Source organism: Ambystoma mexicanum, chromosome 11, assembly GCF_040938575.1.
Source record: "Ambystoma mexicanum isolate Mex_15411 chromosome 11, UKY_AmexF1_1, whole genome shotgun sequence".
NCBI classification, from domain to species: Eukaryota; Metazoa; Chordata; class Amphibia; order Caudata; family Ambystomatidae; genus Ambystoma; species Ambystoma mexicanum.
This window is the reverse complement of record NC_090934.1, coordinates 61,094,753-61,114,318: the sequence shown is the minus strand read 5'-3', so window position 1 is coordinate 61,114,318 and position 19,566 is coordinate 61,094,753.

The window sequence follows — 19,566 nt, the reverse complement described above, 5'->3', positions numbered from 1 at the left end:
GATAGTGCCAGTGTAAAGCCCAAAATTGTGCTTCAGGAACAATGGCACAAGGAAGCTGGGAGAGAACCAGAAATGCGGACTAATTTTTGAAGCTCCAGGAATGACTCACGGAAATGTAGTAATTATGGATCATTATTGGACGTGTGGATCCAAAGCATACATCAGACTGCCGAAAAACTGGGGAGGCATATGCACAATAGTGAATGTCCACGTTCCAGCACTAGTGATCCCAAAAGGTGACCTGAATATTGACAGTTTCCCGAAAGCAGATGCCCACCTGAGCAAAAGGAGATCTGTGGAGCTGACAACTCGAGTGAAGAGAGAAAATTATTTTTTCTGCCAAATAAGAGGAAGCCTTTCATGCAATCCCATATGAACACAGGCTGTTCGGTGTTCACAGCAATCTTCATGCCAAGATTCCAAGTTGGAGCAAACACTAAATGGTTGCAAATAACCAGATGGGAATTATTCAAGACCATCAACTCGACAATAAAGGGATTCAATGCGATCAAGGAAGAGTTAAGAGCCATTCGACTGATTACCCTCCAGAACAGATATGTACTTGACATGATCACAGCGATGGATGGAGGTGTTTGTGCAAAAATCGGAGAATCATGTTGCACATTTACACCTTCTCATGATGAAGAAAATGAAACCTTAACAGAAGCCATAGGTATGCTAACAAACCTGCTGAACCAGATGATCGACGAAACTGACGTAGTTGATGAGGACAGCTGGTTTGGATCACTATTCTCATGGGTCCCACAATGGATGGCATACATATTCAAGTTCCTGGGAGCCCTGCTATTGATGATACTACTAGGATTTTTTGTTATCAAAATAATAATATCGCAATGCCAGAAAACTGCAAAAAAAGCCATAGGGATGAAGATCATGATCGATGTCGGACCAGGATGGAAGCCCAGAGACCTGACTGATGATGAAATAAGAGACTTTGTCAAAGTCAGCGAATATGTGCCAGAAGGAACAAAGTTCCTGTACCCGAGGCAACGTACAAATTATGATGGAAAATGGATCTATTGTAGCCCCAATGGACAATGTCAACTAATGACATGGAATAAAGACGAACATGTAAAAACAGCGGGAAACTTGAAAGGAGTGATAAAAATATGGACTCCAAAAAGACACTCCTTCGAACCATCATGTACAAACCCAGAAGACGAAGAAGTACTGAAGAACCAAGTAAGATGAATCCAAAGGAGGAAGCAGAAGTGGTCAATGAACCAACCATAGGGGGGAGTGTAGAGGAGGTCCCAGGTATGGCCTGCACGCCAGCCACCCATTTTGAAATACCAGGAACGTACACAACAAGATATGTGACATATGATGAGCAAATAAACCAGCAGAGAGCCGCACTAGGGCTCTCCCCAGTGCCCATCAGAAGAGAAATACCCATTGAAGTGCCCATAACCAGACAACCATGGGCAGTACGGTATCCATTGAGACAACCGTACCAGCAGCTGACACGAAATGAAGACTACTTGCAAACTGTCCCAGAAGAGACGACAACCAAAAAGGTGATAAACAAAGACGAAAGGTTACGAAGAATGACGTAATGGGCCTAGTAGAAGAGACGATGATGAAATAATAAAGAAACGTAAATATAAAGCAGGATGAAAATATGCAACTAGCTAACGCCTGTAAATAGGCTTGGAATGCAAGAAGCTAAGAAAATAGTGCTGCTTGCTATGCTTAGTAGAAAATAGAGCGGCAAGCGCCAACTATATATCTACTTCAACGAAGCACATTATATGAGTGCAAGTCCACTTTATACAATAACAGAATTAAACCCAGGTTGCTAGGGGTCAAACAGGCCAGGATTCGTATGCAAGCTCAAAGCCAGATGAAAGAGCGGAATCGAAACTCAGCAAGAGGCAGCTCGTGCCTGGGAAGTCAAGCCAAGTGAGGGAGGCGGACAGTAACCTCGGAGAATCGAAACTTGAGAGAAGAACAGCCTGCCCCGTGAAGGTCGAGATAAGGAGGCCCAGGCAGGTGGCCGCTGAAAATGAGAATTAAATGCACAAATAGAAGGGAAAAGAAGCAGATTCACGGTGTACTAACACGTGACCAGCCAAGCACGAAGAGGTAACAACGTCTGATGTCACCCAAAAGCAGAAGATACCATAACGTTTCCTGACAAGAAGCTACAGTTTCTAGGCCATCCTCAGCCAACTAATTGACACATAGCCCTAAAGTGCTGATTGATGGAAGTGAGGCAGGGTGAATCTTAAGGCATACTCCATCTGGGTGACCATTCTGCATGCTGCTAATTAAAGTGGAGATTTATGCTTAGGGTTATAGCCAGCCCAATCACAGAGGCCCAAATAATCTAAGGTCCTATAGATAGTAGAACTAATGAGACGTCGTACGTTTAGTGGCGTTTGCATGAGTAATGTAGAAGGGAAGGTTGTAGATGCCTACCCGGTAAGAGTTATCCAATACCCACACGCCGTTACCATATACTGATATAGCACCTATACTTAAGTTACCTTTTCAAACCAATAGAATTGCATGACAAACTTAGGAGTGTTAAGCATCAATGATGACGAATTTTTACTATAACTATTGCGGTTGAATGAAGATTGTCGGGAGTTGAAGTGAGACGGGCGATCGCATCACTGTTGATTTCATGTTTCCCCGTTTTTTTAACTTGTAATTAAACGTATTTCCCTTTGCCATATCATTGAGTTGTCCTTATTGATTGGTGTTGGAGTAAGAGAATCCTGCACCCCATCCACCTCAAGGTGCAGCTATCTCGGCTTAAAAGTACTTGAGGGTGAGCTTTGATCCCATGGGCCCGTCAGAGGTCGCTCCACCCTCCTGTACATAACGGTGCATAATGACTCTGCCTACGTGATGTCAACTGTACATGCAGGGTTTTCACGTTGGAAAAGGAGGGATTACCTCCATGCAGACAGCACTCCTTATTGGATAGGCTCATTCATGCACTACAACTCCCAGTGGCCATAGCAGTCATTAAATGCACAGCGCACACTAAGCAAACAGATTTTATCTCTTGCAAGAATGAAGCCCCAGACTAAGAAGCCAAAAGGGTTGCATATTACCCAGAAATTTTGAGTTTTAACACAGGGAATATTAAGGAAACATTAGTTACAACAATGCTAGTGCAAGAGGGGTTTAATAAATTGTCGATAACCCAATTAATAGAGATTCAAGGAAGCGCACCACAGGAAGAGCAGGAATGATGGAAACAAAGGGGGTGTTCCTTATCCCCCACGGAAGCTTTATCGAGACAGGACAGCAATGGAAAGCCAGTAATGCCATTAACTTTATTAAAGGTTGCAATCGAACAGCTGCATTTCTGCAGGCATGTAACTAGAGAGAGTCTTGGTGCTACGATTGCAGAAGACTGATTCATTCCTAATCCGTTGGAACACGTTGCACTATTTATGATGAACTGCATCGTGTTTCAAAGGTTTACTGCTAGGCATACACTGAGGACGATTAGGAGAGTAATACCTAGACTGAATGGTCTGTTTCAGCATTTACATATCAACTATATCGATATGCTGCAGGTATGTAGGGGATATAGGTATTAATTAGTAGTGGTGTGTCACTTTTCTAGGTGGATCGAAGCAGGTCCATGTACATACCCTAATGCCACTTGCGCAGCAACATCTTTAGTGCGCAAAGTTTTCCCGAGGTGGGGTGGGGCTGAGGTTCTGAAATCCGATAAAGGGCTGCATTTTGTCAATGTGTTATTAAGAAAGGATTTCCAAGATCAAATTTACTTTGAAAAAGGGATGGCTGTATTTCCAACCCATAGCCTTATATGCCCTTTGGAATCAGCCAGGATCAGACCACCACCTCACCTCGCATGAGTTAGTTACAGGGCGTCATATGAAAATGCCTCTTACTCCTTCCTCTAGGAGTAGAAGTGATACCCAGAGAGTAGCTAAAACTTTAGGTGATGAGAGACATGATTATTTGACATCTATGACCTGTAGCATTTCTTTCATTTCAGATCAAGTCAAGCGTCAGGGGGGCGGTCCAAGAACACACAAGAAGATAATTTGACAACTAATCCAAGTGAACTAAGTTATATGTTGGGAACCTAGTCTTAATTAAAGATTTCACCAGAAAGTGGAATGAGCCACGTTTTCATTGCCCTTTTATCACCAAAGAAATATCCCCTTCTGCTATTACAGCAAATGAAGGAAGAGCTTGGGTACACATGGGCGGTGTGAAGATTTATAACGGAAAGACCCGCCCTCCCAATGTTGCGAATCCAGACGCAAGACAAGAAGAAGAATTTCAGCAATTGCAGACCCGATCGGGGACAAAGAAGAAGGATGACAAACCGAATGATTCATACAGATTTTATATTAGATGAGAATTCAATGGACATTCCTTATAGATATTTTAGCAAAAGTGAAAAAACTTGCAGAGAATACCAGGAATTTTGATATGAATTTTTAGAAATACATATTGAAGCATCAGAGTTATGCCTAAACATCAGTTCTTGATCAAAAATTGGAAACGAGTTCAGTATCCAGACTCATTTCGTTGAGAGTATTTGTTTTAAGTGATTAAACATATGGTACCTGCCGATAGTGACGTTCATTGGCTTGTCACTATCGGCTATTGGCTTGTGCTAGCTGTCTTTGTGTTTGGGCTTCGAACTTACCCGGCTCTTGTTAGAAGAGATGCTAATATTCACACCTTCTTGCAGGATCCTAAAAATAACCCAGTGATAAGAAGGCTTCTTATTGCTTTAATGGAACATATTTTACAGTTACAAACATACAAACAACTCCTTGAGCCGTTTCTATTGGCTATTGCTGCCGTGCATCACACACTGTCTTCACTCCTTCTGCTGACCTATTGGCTCCCGGCCACCACGCCTGCTGCTATTGGAACTCTATTAAAGCACCTGGCTGCACGCACTCGGGCACGTGCACCCCCGGAGTGCACACTGAGTGCTGTTTGCTGTCTGGCTGTGAGGCGGTAGATGGTGGGTGCACTGATTATATAATCTCTCAAAGCCATTTTTACTGTTCTTGGTTTTTTGATACCCTCTTGAAGGTGTCTTGATGTTGTAAGCATATACGTTTAAATCAAAGAAGCCTAAAGTTGCGGGACTATCAAATGACTGGATTCCACAGGGAGGGAAAATGAAAGAGGCGCCTCAGAAGTATCCCGCTATGGGGGTTGCCCAGGACTTCAAATCAAGAGATGACAGAAGAACAGACAGGGATCATACAGGAAACAATTTATCTCCAGCAATCACAGCTGGAGAGACAGCTACAACAGCAAGCGCAACCTCTTCAAATAACCTGATGGCTCTGGCCTTGGTTACAAAAAAAGGTTTTAAAGTCTGGTCAACCTGTATATTTAGCATTTACTGATTTTAAATTAGTGTTTGAATCAGTTGGCCAACTGTTATTGTTAACCAAGTTGCAGAATTGGGGTTTCTCTGCACATCTTTTAGCTATAATGCAATAATTATATTCTTCGACTACTATTCAGGTACGGCTAAATCAACAGGGGGAGTTGTTAAAGGCTATTCCCACTAATCGAGGATAAAGGCAGGGGTGTGTGCTGCCCCCTGCCTTGTTTGATCTCTTTAGTGTGGATTTAGGGGAACATTTGCAGAAGGCAGTTTCTTTTCCTTGGCTCTTATATGTGGATGATCTGGTCCTAATGGACCAGGCACCGGTGGGCCTTCAACTTCAGTTAGTAAGGCTGGAACAATATGTGGGGTGTGACGGCCTCACTGTAAATGTATCCAAGTCAAACATTATGATTCTGACTCCAAAGTATTCTAGGAATTAATGCGCGCTAAATTAGTATTTATATAAACTTCCGCTATCAATTGTAAAGGAGCATAGATATTTGGGAATTTGCTCAAATAATAACGTGACTGAGGCACCCTATAGAGATGAAATGAGACCTAAGGCAGTAACAGCAGCCTCCCAGGGTTTAATCATCCATAGGCGATATGGAAGATTTTCATGTGATCCAGTCATTATATATTACAGGCAAAAGGTGGTGTCAATTTTCATATATGGTGGAGAAACTAAATTAATTCTTGGTGACTTCAATTGGAATGGTACCGGTCCAATTGATCCGGTATGAGTTGGGGCTTCATTCACTCTCCATCAATGGTAAAGTGGAGAGCTCCTGCGCTCCTTGGAAAATGCCTTGTCTGACATAGAAATGGGATTCTCACAGCAGTGGGGGAACTTTCAATGGCCCAAACGGAGGAGCGCTCGATCCAGACGTGGAAGATAGAATGTTTTGATCTATAGGGGGGGCAGACATTTATTTAGATACCCTTCTGCGGACCCCTGATAAAGCGAAGCTCATACTTTGGGGTATGACTGGATTTGCACATTGACCGAATCTAAAAAATAGAAGACTTTTAGAAATTTTGAACATGAGGTTAAGCTGCTAGACTGCATACTGAATTATTTGAGGATGACTCCATGACATACATTTTGTGGCTGGTTTATGCGATTATGTGTTAATCTTTGGCCTATGCGGGAGGTCTTAGGAACAATATTGAATTGGCCGAGCTCTCAGAGAAGCTGTCGCTTTTGCGCCAATTTGAATGAGCCATCTGTTGATTTCATGCCCTAAGTTAATGAACTAGAGAGATATTTAGTTGATTAAACATCGTAAGATGTATAGGCTTTTAACAGACGATGGGGTGTGGGCATTTCTTATTAATGGTCAACATTTTTCATTAATTTTAGCGTCAATTAGATTTTGATTAGCAACTGAAATGTTATTGAATGTTAGAAAAGGAAATGACAGGCCTATCACCAATGGACTAGTCCTCCTAGAAATTCTGAATGAAGCAGCGACAATCCAATTGCAGTCATTGGTAGAAGAGTTCGGGTAAGTGGCAGTCCAGTTGGGATGGAAACTGCACACCTACTTGTCCAGGAAGAATCTGATGAGGTTGCGTACTCACTGAGTTTGGAGAGCGCATACTTCGCTTTGTCAAAATCTAAAGACGAGTGACCATCTCCTACTTCCACCAATCACATTCAGAGAAATGATGACCAGGTCTGCTCGCGGTTCATGATCTCCACCCACAATCCAGCCAATTCTCCTGGAAGCTATATTGAATAATGCTCTCCGTATACCTGCGCCGGCGTATTTCCACATTACTTACAATAACCTCCAGCTCGTGGAACACTCTGATCCAAGAATACAATCACAAGTGAATGGAGTTAGAGGCGTGTATCTGTGACCCAGAAATCCAGTATGAGGGGGTACCTTCGACGCACGCCCTTTATTTTCGATTTCTTGTTCATGTATGCAGTAGCCTAATTGACATCATTGGAGCAACTACATTTGATATTTCTCCAATCACGCACCCAATCGGAACAATCCCAGATTCCCCTTGGTCACACAAAACAAGGACTCATCTTCCCCATCTGTTTGATCGTTGGCCCCACTACTAACTCTAAGCATGGAACTGAAACATGTCTTTCCGGCCCTCCCACAGGACAGGTGGATTTCCAAGCAATGGCATAAATAAAGCGTTGGGAATACATTATGCATTTCGATGTGGGATGTGCAACCACAAGAGTCAGCAAGCAAAACCACATTTGTATGCCGAGGAACCGCAGGCCCTCAGAACCCTTTTTCAGTTCTTGGTTTCTGGGAGAACCTTATATTGTGTAACACCGCTCACACTGTTATGGAGGTCCACTTTATTTGTAGCACTATGAATCAGAGCTTTGCATGGATTTAATCCAAATGAGGTCGGTGCACTCTGAGTTCGCCTGCCCGCAGCCTCGCCATGTGCAGTGCGCATTCACTGTCAAAGGCTCCCAAACGTGGCCCTCCAGATCACATGCAACATAGGATATTGGGAGCATGTAATTCCCTTGCTCCAAATGTTACATTGGCTCCACGTAAAGGCCAGAATCAATTTCAATATGATGACCTTGATCCACAAGACTCTATAGGCGTAGCTTTGAAATATCTGAAAAAAACGGCTTGTCTGGTACCACACTGACAGGCCACAGAGATCATCACTCCGTTTGTGCATTCAAACTCACAGATTTCAGAATGTCAGGTCATTCGGTAGATCGGGGACAGTGGCGGGGTGTAAACTGTGGAACAGTTTGCCTGGTACCACGCTGACAGGCCACGGAGATCATCACTCCGTTTGTCTATTCAAACTACCATATTACAGAAAGTCAGGTCATTCGGAAGATCGGGGACAGTGGCAGGGAATAAACTGTGGAACAGTTTGGCTCGTACCACGCTGGCAGGCCATGGAGATCATTACTCCGTTTGTCTATTCAAACTCCCAGATTTCAGAAAGTCAGGTCATTCGGGAGATCAGGGACAGTGGTGGGGTGTAAACTGTGGAACAGTTTGCCTGGTACCACGCTGACAGGCCACGGAGATCATCACTGCATTTGTGTATTCAAACTCCCAGATTACAGAAAGTCAGGTCATTCTGGAAATCAGGGACAGTGGCGGGGAGTAAACTGTGGAACGGTTTGCCTGGTGCCATGCTGACAGGCCACGGAAATCATCACTCCGTTTGTCTATTCAAACTCCCAGATTTCAGAAAGTCAGGTCATTTGAAAGATCAATGACAGTGGTGGGGAATGAACTGTGGAACAGTTTGCCTGGTAGCACGCTGACAGGCCACAGATATATCACTCCCTTTGTCTATTGAAACTCCCAGATTTCAGAATGCCAGGTCATTCGGGAGATCGGGGATGGTGGCGGGGAGTAAGAATAGTTTGCCTGGTACCACGCTATCAGGCCACATATATCGTCACTCCCTTTGTCTATTGAAACTCCCAGATTTCAGAATGTCAGGTCATTCGGGAAGTCTGGGATGGTGTTGGGGAGTAAACAGTGGAACGGTTTGCCTGGTACCACGCTGACAGGCCACGGAGATCATCACTCCGTTTGTCTATTCAACCTCCCAGATTACAGAAAGTCAGGTCATTCTGGAGATCAGGGACAGTGGCGGGGAGTAAACTGTAGAACGGTTTGCCTGGTACCATGCTGACAGGCCACAGACATCATCAATCCGTTTGTCTATTCAAACTCCCAGATTTCAGAATGTCAGGTCATTCGGGAGATCAAGGACAGTGGCGGGGAATAAACTGTGGAACAGTTTGGCTGGTACCACGCTGACAGGACGCAGAGATCATCACTCCATTTCTCTATTCAAACTCCCAGATGTCAGCGAGTCAGGTCATTCGGGAGATCTGGGATGGTGGCGGGAAGTAAACTGTGGAATGGTTTGCCTGGTACCACACTGGCAGGCCACAAAGATCATCACTCTGTTGGTCCATTCAAACTCACAGATTTCAGAGAGTCAGGTAATTCAGGAGATCTAGGATGATGGCGGGGAGTAAACTGTGGAACGGTTTCCCTGGTACCACGCTGACAGGACACAGAGATCATCACTCCTTTTGTCTATTCAAACTCCCAGATTTCAGAAAGTCAGGTCATTCGGGAGATCGGGGATGATGGCAAGGAGTAAACTGTGGAACGGTTTGCCTGGTACCACGCTGACAGGCCACAGAGATCATCATTTCATTGGTCTATTCAAACTCCCAGATTTCAGAAAGTCAGGTCATTCGGGAGATCGGGGACAGTGGTGGGGTGTAAACTGTGGAACAGTTTGCCTGGTACCACGCTGACAGGTCACGGACATGATCACTCCAGTTTGTCTATTCAAACTCACAGATTTCAGAAAGTCAGGTCATTCGGGGGATTGGGGACAGTGACAGGGAGTAATCTGTGGAGCAGGTTGGCTGACAGGCCACAGAGATCATCACTCTGTTTATTCAAACTCCCAGATTTCAAAATGTCATGTCATTCGGGAGATCGGGATGGTAGCGGGGAGTAAACTTTGAAACAGTTTACGAAGTACCACACTGACAGGCCACGCAGATCATCACTCCGTTTGTCTTTTCAAACACCCAGATCTCAGAAAGTCAGGTAATTCAGGAGATCCAGGGTGATGGCGGGGAGTAAACTGTGGAACGTTTTTACTGGTAGCACGCTGAGAGGCCACAGAGATCATCACTCCGTTTGTCTATTCAAATTCCCAGATTACAGAAAGTCAGGTCATTCTGGAGATCAGGGACAGTGGCGGGGAGTAAACTGTGGAACGGTTTGGCTGGTACCACGCTGACAGGCCACGGACATCATCACTCCATTTTGTCTATTCAAACTCCCAGATTTCAGAAAGTCAGGTAATTCGGGCTATCGGGGATGATGGCGGGGAGTAAACTGTGAAACGGTTTGCCTGGTACCACACTGACAGGCCACAGAGATCATCATTTCATTGGTCTATTCAAACTCCCAGATTTCAGAAAGTCAGGTCATTCGGGAGATCGGGGACAGTGGTGGGGTGTAAACTGTGGAACAGTTTGCCTGGTACCACGCTGACAGGTCACGGACATGATCACTCCAGTTTGTCTATTCAAACTCACAGATTTCAGAAAGTCAGGTCATTCGGGGGATTGGGGACAGTGACAGGGAGTAATCTGTGGAGCAGGTTGGCTGACAGGCCACAGAGATCATCACTCTGTTTATTCAAACTCCCAGATTTCAAAATGTCATGTCATTCGGGAGATTGGGATGGTAGCGGGGAGTAAACTTTGAAACAGTTTACGAAGTACCACACTAACAGGCCACGCAGATCATCACTCCGTTTGTCTTTTCAAACACCCAGATCTCAGAAAGTCAGGTAATTCAGGAGATCCAGGGTGATGGCGGGGAGTAAACTGTGGAACGTTTTTACTGGTAGCACGCTGAGAGGCCACAGAGATCATCACTCCGTTTGTCTATTCAAATTCCCAGATTACAGAAAGTCAGGTCATTCTGGAGATCAGGGACAGTGGCGGGGAGTAAACTGTGGAACGGTTTGGCTGGTACCACGCTGACAGGCCACGGACATCATCACTCCATTTTGTCTATTCAAACTCTCAGATTTCAGAAAGTCAGGTCATTCGGGGGATCATGGACAGAGGTGGGGAGTGAACTGTGGAATGGTTTGCCTGGTACCACGCTGGCAGGCCACAGAGATCATCACTCTGTTTGTCTATTCAAACTCTCAGATTTCAGAAAGTCAGGTCATTCGGGGGATCATGGACAGAGGTGGGGAGTGAACTGTGGAATGGTTTGCCTGGTACCACGCTGGCAGGCCACAGAGATCATCACTCTGTTTGTCTATTCAAACTCTCAGATTTCAGAAAGTCAGTCTTGTGAACGGAAGACCCTGATAAGCGAAAGCAGGAAGAAAGCAAAGCAAAACAAAAAATGGTAAAAGCATAGCGAAGCAGGAAAGCAGCAAGAGAAAGAAAGCGGAATGTAAGAAAAGGTGTGCTAGAGGAACAGAAGTAAAGAATGACAGAGCAAGTGCGCTGGCTGCATGGAAGCAGCTAAGAGGGGGTGCGAGTGAACCAAAAATAAGGAGAGGAGCACAAGTGACCTGAAAAAGAGAGAGACAGCAAAGCAGCTAAGAGGGGGTGCCAGTGACCTGAAAATAAGGAGAGGGGAACAAACGAGCTGAAACAGAAAGATACAGCAAAGCAGCTAAGAGGGGGTGACCCAAAAATAAGAGGAGGGGTACAAACGACCCGAAACAGAGAGAGACAGCTAAGTAGCTAAGAGGGGGTGCCAGTGACCCAAAAATAAGGAGAAGGGAACAAACGAGCTAAAACAGATAGAGACAGCAAAGCAGCTAAGAGGGGGTGACCCAAAAATAAGGAAAAGGGCACAAGCGACCAGAAACAGAGAGAGATAGCAAACGGACAGTAAGAAGGAAAATGCACAATGAAGAGAGGGTTAAAGTAACCCGAACATAAGAAAAGGGTGCAAGCGACACACAGGAAACACAGAGGGTGCAAGAGAGCGCGGTGAGAAACAAGAGGGTGCAAGAGAGCACAGTGAAAAGTAAAGAGAATTGTGCAAGAGGCACTGAAAGGCAGAAAGAAGGTGCAAATGTGCACAACAGGAAAAGAAGGTGTGCAGGGTGTGGGTGAATGAGTATAAATGTGATGGTGTATTTTTGAATATTCAAGGTGGGTGTGTTCCTGTGTAGAGAATGCAATGATTGGATGAAAGAGTATGAATGTGGTAGTGTGTTTTTTTAATGTTGTGGGAGGGTGGGTTTGTGTGTGCCTGTTTGGAGAATGCATTGTGAAAGAATGTGAGAGGGGATGTGTGGGTGAGTGACTGGTGGGTGAAAGGGGATACATGTGCGCATGTGTGTATAAGGCCCTCAGAGACGGTGGATCACTAGAGTATTTTTGACACATCATTTATTGACTTTGCATGTTTACTAGTATTTTCAGGCAAAGCCAAATTCACGTGTGTCATTACCTGGCCAGACTGGCATTTTGGTGCAGTCAGTCTAGCCATTTCTCACTGTGGCATGACAGTTACTATTCAGTATCTTTAAAAAATCAAGCATGATAAGTAGTGTTATCTCACTAGACTGATGTTTTGGTGTATCTGCCTGTATATTTTTTTACTGTAGCATGTATTTTTATTAACTGAGCATCTATTATGAATCAAGCATGATACGTTCTCTTATAAGTCTAGACTGGCTGACATTGGAACCAGTTTGAACAGATGTTCATATTGTGACACATTACTTTTAATGGGCAAACCAACAGGAGTATGTTCTTACATAAGAGTACTGGCATATATTGGCAGAGCCAGTTTTGTGCCTAGTGTCAGTGATGACACCATAAGAAAAATCTTAAAGCAAACATTAGTATGGTCGTATATGGGAATACTAGCATATGTTGGTGGAGCCCGCATGGAAATGTATGGGCGCAGCCAGCATGGACATTTCTTTTTATACTGGCATATATTGCAGGAACCGGCATGATAAGGCATTGGGAAATGCCCTGTGCACTTTTGGTGACTTGCAGCTATTGTACTTTTTTCATGATTTACCCTACACTCTACAAAACAGATTGTTGGTCTTTTACCCAAATGTTCACAGAAAGTGTGCTGTGTAATGCACCATTTTAACCCATTATTCAATACATTTTCTCTGGGGCGGGGGAAGAATCCCCCCTATGCCCCCTCAACCCATTTTCTTTAGTTCAGGCTCCCTCACCAAGATCAGTCGCAATCGCATACGTGCGGCAAAAATGTACACCCTCCAAAAAAACATCTCACAGCTACCACTGATGGCCGGTATATTTGTGGAGCAGGAACCGCCCTATCATTCTATGCTACGTGAAACATTTAAGCTTTCTTTCAAAAGCATATTTACTCCTTTCACTTGCAGTAGTGCATGCCCCTGCAGCGGCATAATCATCATGTACATTGCCCACACGTGGTGGTCCGCACAGGCCCGGGGTGTGGCGTGCCCTGTGCTTTGTTAAGAATTTTGTTGAGACTGAATCCTGATCAATTATTTGAATTTTCAGGCCTTGTTGGTGCAGCATTTTCATGGGTAAACAGAAAGCGCACGGCTCTCCAGGTCAGTGATTCTTTGGTCTGTGTAACACAGCATCGCCACAGATAACGAGTACTTCTGTGTCCATTGATCTATAGATGTTTCATACACCAGCTGCAGCCTGTGTTAGAGATTTCGGTTACCCTGTTACAAGTGCTGCATTATGTATGTTTTACATGTAGACCCTGCATATCGAATATGGAAAATAACACTACCAAAATGTGTGATTGTGGACATATCACGCCCCCCTATGTGTCTTAGTTCTTAAATCTGGCTGAAATGAGAGCACCTGGAAACACGGGTACTAGACAAATCTGAAAATACTGAAGGTCGTTTGCCATCACTTCCTGTGATGTCGCTTGGGGCCGGGGTCAAATGACATCAGTTCCTGTGATGGCATCAGTGGTCAAGGGTCATGTGATGTCACTTTTGCTACCCCTGCCATTTTGGTGAAATGATGTCCCTGATTTGAATCACTGTTTCTCATTGCCTCTGTCCGCTGCAGTTTAACTTTGCACTCTAAGACTGTTTCACTGATTGCTCTCCCATCTCTCAATTAACTGAATTTCTCTATTGATGTTGGAAATGCACGTGTGAGCAAGAGTGTCTCAATAATTACACGTTCTATTCAAAGTGATTGTAAGGTTGGCGCTGTATGCCGTAACAAATGCCTGGTATCACAGCACACATCAACCAAAGTGCTGGCCATAGACTGGCTATCGGAGATTCCAAGACAGGCAAACATCTTATTTCTTGGGGAACACCACAATGTCTTGCATTGAGTAGAAGCCTGAGGCATTGCTAGGAGGGACTGAGGGGCCTATAGGCCTGGGTATTTTGGTTGTAGAAGCTCAGGGGTTACAACCAAAAGGCCAGCTAGCCCCGAGTCTCGACAGTCCCGAGATTAGCGTATCGCCGGATCTTTTCCAGACCTGGCAACACCCCTGACTACAAGTGCTCCTCAGTTTTGCTGCACCAATCATCTTTAAGACCCCCACGGAGAGACTATACCCCACCTGTGAGCTGGCTCTAGTAAATATAATAATACTAACAATAACAATAATAGGTAATGGCCAGAATCTCCTTTTAAGGGTCTTGTTGTCCCCCTTAAGGTACATAAGGTATTGACTAGCTCACTCATGCAGAGAGAGGAACAGAACATTCATACTCAAAATAAATGAAGTGCAGGCACTTTTAGTCTTTTGCAAACCACATGGCGGTTGAGAATAGTAGGGAAAATGAGTATTAAAAGTGCCTTTTTGGCAAAGTGGTCTATTTGTACCCACAAAAGTGATAGTCAAAAGGTGTTCCCACCCGCAGGACACTTTGTCTTTGGTACCCTTTGTCTGTGGGACCCTTTGCCTGTGGGGCACTTTGCCTGTGGGAAGCTTTGCCTGCGGGACCCTTTGCCTGGGGGACACTTGGCCTAGGGGTATAGAATTACGAAAAAGATCATCAAATTATTTTAGGGGGGTGGGAAAGGGCAGATAATGGGTTGGGGGAGGTCAGGAATAGTTACAAATAGGTGGGGGAGGAGATTTGGTGGGGGGAAACCAACGCCCAAAAGAATGATGTACTTGTTAGAAAGACATTGGTAAAACTGCCTGGCGATGAAAGAACATAGAACCGGGGTATTACCTGATGCAGTAATACCCACCCTCAGAAAGGGGTTGATTGCTATTGGGATCCCGGATGAATTGCCAGGGATACTAAAAGCATCAGAGCGGCGTAAAAGCACTGTGGCGAGCAAATGCCTGTAGGTGGCCGATCGCCACCGATACATAGCTGTAGAGAGGGAAGACTAGATTGGAGAGTTCGGGTGAAGCGCAGGTAGTCTTTGGCGGCCATATTGGAAGGATGTCACAACAGGAAACAGATTTATTTAATATAAACATTCAAACTAATACGGCAAAAGAAAAACTGCTGATGCATGACACTCTCCGAGCCATTCATCAAAGGAAAGAGGCCCTTTAATGCTGAAGGACACTTTGGCAGATTGTCCGACAGAATAGGAGTGGTTGCAATGCAATGATTGATGCGTCATTGAAATGCGATCTGTTGCGGATCAAAGTTATGAGGAGATTGCGATGTACAAGAGTGACAGGAAGCAAGGCGAATACAGAGATGCGGTGTGAAAATGGCAGAGGAGGCAGCTGCAGGCTGAAGAAATGGACGTGGAAAAGGAAGGCACACTGAGATGTGTCCGGCGTGTGGAGCGGCAGTAGGTGAGGGATTGTAGGGCTGTTAAAGCCAGCAAGGTATCCAACCCGGATGATCAGGTAAGTCATTAAAATGGTGCTGGGGTACAAATAAATAATAAAATGACGTGTGTGATTCCATCTCTGAACGGGAAGTCTGCCAATCAGTGTTCCCTTTAATAGGCCCCATGCCATAAGCATAGTGTGTCCTTGTACCCTGCTGCATCAGTATCAGTTCAGAGGCCACCGATCCCCCCTCGACACCTGCAGTGACAGGACAGCCAAGTCTCGGCAGCACTGGGGCTGTATTTAAGATTTGCACCCTATTCCAAAAACTGCATATAAGTGTATATATAAGCCATACCTGAGTTAGTGTATGGTGGCCAGCATCTCTCCGAGTTATCCCAGTGACATTAAATTGATCTCACACCTGAGGGCTCAGTTCAGATGTGTCTTCCTCCCAGACAAGGCCCACAGCTGTCCCCTTGAGGGACTGCTTCTCTCTGTTCCTTTGTAAGGGCAGATAGCATCCTTTCCCCCAGGCAGCCACTCCACAGGACGCTGGCCTGGGAACAGAAACCAAGTGACACACCCATTCACAGAGAGCCAGGCCTCACATCAAGGAGCTGCATTTCTAAAGGCCTTTGATACTTTTGAGATGGAGAGGGGATGGGGTTAGTGTAGCCAGAGAGGGGTCTGTACAGTTTTGGGAGGATTTTGCCATCTTGATTATCTCAGCCTCTCTTTCCTGCCCCCTCCACTTCCTCAGGTGCAGAGCACTTTCGTTGTGACATCAGGAGAGCAAAGTCCACACATTTCAAGTGCAGGGATTGGACCCCTAAAGCAAGCTAGCTTTAGTCCAATCCCCTGGAAACTTTTGCCTGTAAAGGAAGGGGTCTCCCAACGCTTCCTTGAATCATCTGGAAGCATCTTTGGATCATCACTTGAGAAGATTGTTTTGGCCCCCGCTAAGAGAGCAGTCCTTTCCAGACGCCTCAATTGCACGGTGATAGCAGGTGTACCAAGGCAGAGGAGACCTCTGTTCCCTAACCAGCCATTGTGGGTGATCTGTTGCACGAACAGGACATGCCTCTCTGCCAGCCACAGCGATACCCAGGACCTCATCATGTTGGAGGACCCTTAGAAAATGATTAATGTTGTCCCCGAGCCCCTGGATTGGGACTCAAGCACCCAGAGAGCCAATACAGCTGGGATCCTAGTATGTTTCACTGTTGAAATGCTTGGAGCATGTTTCAAGAACTGTTCAACACATTTGAACCAGCAGGACCCTCCATTGCTTCCTTTTGCTCTCACCAGCTCCTCACACAGCACCACGAAGTCCCGTTCTGTGCTGCTGAACCACCAAAAACTGCAAAGGACTGCAAAAGGGTACTGTCCCTTTGGTCCATTTTTGAACCCCTTGAGACTGGTGAGGTCACTATGAACCTTTTTTGCTCCAAGTACATATCCTTTTCAAGAACATTGTTACTTTTGTTTGCCTCTCACCCCTGATTAATTACCCAGTGCTGCATCTACTATCTTTGCTCATTCTGTGTTCTTTCCTCGGGGGTTGGTTTTGTGTAATGTTTTTCTAGTTAGTTATTAGTGTGCATGGTGTGTTTAATTAAAATGTGTATATTGTTATAGAACCTTGATTTGACAATACTTTATTTTAGTCTGTTATACTTAGCTGCTTGTGTTGCTAATACTGAACTACAGTCACACCCCTCTTGAGAGTATAGCCTCCCCTCGCCCCATGTTACTATAAAAGGTGAAGGAAGCATACCTGTTGACTTTGCCTGTTTGTTTTACTTTCATGATTGTGTTGGCTCTTGGTTTGTAGAAGTGTTTGTGGAGCGTTTTAGCCTCTACTCAGCCTTGTACTCCTGCACGGCAGAAGTCAATTTGTCACACCCTTTGGCTGTGAGATCCTTTGCCTGTGGGAACCTTTGCTTGTGGGATCATTTGACTGTGTGACCCTTTGCTTGTGGGATCCTTTTCCTGTGGGACCCTTTGCCTGGGGATCCTTTGCCTGCGGGACCCTTTGCTGGGGTATCCTTTGCCTGTGGGACCCTTTGCTTGTGGTACCCTTTGAATGAGGGACCCTTTGCCTGAGGGGCCCTTTGCCTGTGGTACCCTTTGCATGAGGGATCCTTTGCTTGGGGACTTTGCTTGTGGGACCTTTTGCCTTGGTGATCCTTTGCCATCGGGACCCTTTTGCCTGGGGGACCCTTTTGCCTGTGGGACCCTTTGCATGGGGGGCCTTTGCTTGTGGCATCCTTTTTCTGTGGGACTCTTTACTTGTGGGATCCTTTGTCTGTGGGACCCTTTGCTGTGTGACCTTTTGCCTGCAGGACTCTTTGCCTGTGGGACCCTTTTCCTGCAGGACCCTTTGCTTTTGTGACCATTTGCTTGCGGGACCCATGGCCTGCGGGACCCTGTACCTGGGGTATGCTTTGCCTGCGGGACCCTTTGCTTGTGGAATCCTTTGTCTGTGGGACCCTTTGCTTGTGTGACCTTTTGCCTACAGGACCCTTTGACTGTGGGACCCTTTTCCTGCAGGGCCCTTTGCTTTTATGACCTTTTGCTTGTGGGACCCATTTCCTGCGGGACCCTGTACCTGGGGTATCCTTTGCATGCGGGACCCTTTTTCCTGCAGGACCCTTTGCCTGCAGGACCATTTTGCTGGGGTGTCCTTTGTCTGTGGGACCCTTTGCTTGTGGGACTTTTGGCTGTGGGACACTTTGCCTGCTGGATCCTTTGCTTGTGGGACCCTTTGCCTGTGGGACCCTTTGCTTGTGTGAACTTTTGCCTGCTGGACCCTTGGCCTGTGGGACCCTTTTCCTGCAGCACTCTTTGCTTGTGTGACCTTTTGCCTGCGGGGCCCATTGCCTGTGTGACCCTTTTCCTGCAGGACCCTTTTCCTGCGGGACCCAATGCTTGTGTGACCTTTTGCCTGCAGGACCCATTGCCTGCGGCACGCTTTTCCTGTTGGACCCTTTGCCTGTGTGACCCTTTTCCTGCGGGACCCTTTGCCTGTGGGAACCTCTGCTTGTGTGGCCTTTTGCCTGCCAGGCCCATTGCCTGTGGGAACCTTTTCCTGTGGGACCCTTTGCCTCTGGGACCCTTTGCTTGTGTGAACTTTTGCCTGCTGGACCCTTGGCCTGTGGGACCCTTTTCCTGTGGGACCCTTTGCTTGTGTGACCTTTTGCCTGCAGGGCCCATTGCCTGCGGGAGCTTTTCCTGCAGGACCCTTTTCCTGCAGGACCCTTTGATCGTGTGACCTTTTGCCTGCAGGATCCATTGCCTATGGTGCGCTTTTCCTGTTGGACCCTTTGCCTGTGGTACCCTTTTCCTGCGGGACCCTTTGCCAGTGGGAACCTCTGCTTGTGTGGTCTTTTGCCTGCAGGGCCTATTGCCTGTGAGAACCTTTTCCTGTACGATCCTTTGCCTCTGGGACCGCCTGAGGGACCCTTTGTCTAGGAGAAGATCTACAAGAGTCTAGTAAGTTATTTCTTCTTTAATCCTATCCTTGACTAGTCTGGCAGCCCTGGCTTAGATTTCCCTAGAACTTGTATTTACCACTTGGAGTTCTAAGATTAGGGCAAGGTGATAGCACTATGGGACGAAAAGGGGAAAACCCCAAAATAAATAGGGGGAAATGTCAAAAGGGAAGGCTTAACATAAATCAAGTGAAGGGCTTCATCTAAAAGAACCAAGCGTCTAGTATCCAATTTCCAGCCAGATGCTACCAGATGCTACCGCACAAGCCCCCGGGCATTTTCAAGTCTCAGGAAGGCTATTAGTGCCCGAGGACATTTTTATGACTTGGTGGCAGACAAATTCTTCCATTTAGTAGTCTCCCGGAATGTTGTAGCACTGGTGAACTCCTATTAGGCCAAGACCTAT